Source organism: Propithecus coquereli, unplaced genomic scaffold, assembly GCF_000956105.1.
Source record: "Propithecus coquereli isolate 6110/MARCELLA unplaced genomic scaffold, Pcoq_1.0 Scaffold107, whole genome shotgun sequence".
NCBI classification, from domain to species: domain Eukaryota; kingdom Metazoa; phylum Chordata; class Mammalia; order Primates; family Indriidae; genus Propithecus; species Propithecus coquereli.
The window spans coordinates 1,930,398-1,932,657 of NW_012134636.1; the positions used below are offsets into that span (position 1 = coordinate 1,930,398).

The 2,260-nt window shown below is 42.1% G+C and overlaps 1 protein-coding gene across 2 annotated transcripts in view; it reads right to left on the reverse strand.

Moving 5' to 3' along the window:
- Positions 1-2,260, reverse strand: part of CIDEC (cell death-inducing DFFA-like effector c) — a 20,288-nt gene that overhangs the window by 16,737 nt on the left and 1,291 nt on the right. The window lies entirely within an intron of this gene.

Here is a 2,260-nt window from a genome sequence, read left to right on the forward strand (position 1 = left end):
AACATGAATGATCATCAATTGATGAATGGATTAAAAAATGTGGTATATCCATAAACGAGATATTATTTGTCAATAAAAAGGATATATGCTACTACATGAAGGAAGCTTGAAAACATTATGCAAAGTGGCAGAAGCCAGTCACAAAAGATCATATATGTTTTACATAATCCACTTGTATGAAATGTCCAGAATAAGCAAATCTATAAAGACAGAAAATAAATTAGTGGTTGCTTAGAGCTCAGAGTGGGGAGTGGGAGAGGAATGGGGAGTCACTGCTAATGAGTACAGGGTTTCTTTTAGGGGAAACAAAATTTTCTAACCTATTATAATAATCACAACCTATTAATATTTTTGGCGATGGCTGCACAATCCTGTACATATACTAAAACCATTGACTTGTACACTTGAGTGGGTGAATTGTATGGTATATGAATTATATCTCAATAAAGCTGTTTTTTTGTTTTTAGGGACTGGGTCTCGCTCTGTCACCCAAGCTGGAGTGCGGTGGTGTGACCATAGCTCACTGCAGCCTCAAACTCCTGGGCTCAAGCTATCCTTCTTCCTCAGCCTCCCAGCTACCAGCTATTTTTAAAAGTCTTTTTTGTAGATGTGGGTCTCGTCACTATGTTGCCTCGACTGGTCTTGAACTCCTGGCCTCAAGGATTCTCCTGCCTCAACCTTGCAAAGTGCTGAGATTACAGGCATGAGCCACTGTGCCAGTTTTTTAAAAAAGAGTTTAACCTCATCTTTCTTTGAGCACAAGGTTTTTCATACTTTAGTATATCAGAATCACCTGGAGGGTTTGTTAAAATTCAGATGGCTGGGCCCCACCCAGAGTTTTTGACTCAGTATGTCTGGGGTGGGGCCTAAGAATTTGCATTTATGAAGCGTCCCTTGTGATGGGGACGCTGTGGACGCTCAGGGAGCCCACTTTGAGAAACAGCAGTCTGGTGTGTGAGCTAACTTCTCTAAGCTTCAGTTTGATCTGATGGATGGGGATAAAAATAGCTCCTACTCCATTAGGTTTTCATGACGATGAAATGACACGATCATGAAATTTACTTGTTATGGAGCCTAGTTCATCCTCAGAGGTCAATAAATAGCAGTTATTATTGTGATTATTATTCAGATCTAAACCCTTGCCCGAAGGAGCTCTCAGGCAACCATGATTCATGCATTCAGCAGATATTACACACTATGTGCCCCCTCTCCACACGTCAAGGAGCTGACATATCTGGGGGAGGGGGAACTCAGACCATGAACGAATATGCAAATAAACAAAATAATTTCAGATAATAATGTTTTGGGGAAAAAACAAGGTCATATGATAGCAAATGGCTGGAGTGTTAGATTGGCATATGGGTTCAGGAAAGGCCTCCAAGGAGGTGAGCTTCGAGCTGAATCCTGACTGGTGAAAAGCCGATCTTCTGAAGTCCTGAGGAGCGGTCAGGGCAAAGGAAACATCAGTGCAAAGGACCTGAGGAGGGAATGAGCAGGAGGGAGAGGAGGGAGGAACTTGAGGGCAGACCAAGAGCCAGGAGAAAAGTACAAGCAAAGCACTTCAGGAAGGAAGTTCTGGGGAATGTCTCTGGACATTCACGCCTCAGACACTTATTGAACATCCTTAGGGTACTTGGCATCCCGTGATAGATAAGCCAATGGGTGACTCAGAAGCAGTGTGGCCTCGAGAAACCCTGAGTACAAGCGCAGAAAGCAGACACAGAAAAGACAAAGGTAGCCACACGCTAAAGCCAGAGAGCATTCGCCTGGCGGCAGGGGGCGAACCTGAGGGTTCTTCACAGTGCTCAGAAAGAGGACGGTTTGGCTCGACTGGGATTTATTCATTCAATAAACATTTCTTGAACTTTTACACTGTGCCAGGCACTATGAGCTGCTGGGGACACAGATGACTCAGTTCTTGTCCCTGCCACTGAGGAATTTACATTCTAGTGAGGGAGGCAATGTCTGAGCATGGTTCTCAAATTCTGTAGCACGTGAAAATTAACCAAGACATTTTTGGGAAGGACTCTATAACTAAAATTGAGAAGCCGTAAAAGAAAAGATTGATACGTTTAATACATTAAAAAAATATTCTGCATGTTAAACTTGTAACGCCATGAGTAAAGTCAAAAGGCATACGATAAATATGGAAAATAATGTATATTGTAACTAATATTACAGACAAGAAGCTAATCTCTCTTTCTCTTTCATTCCATCCTCCCCCAACCTATATATAAATTAAGAAGACAAACAACATAAT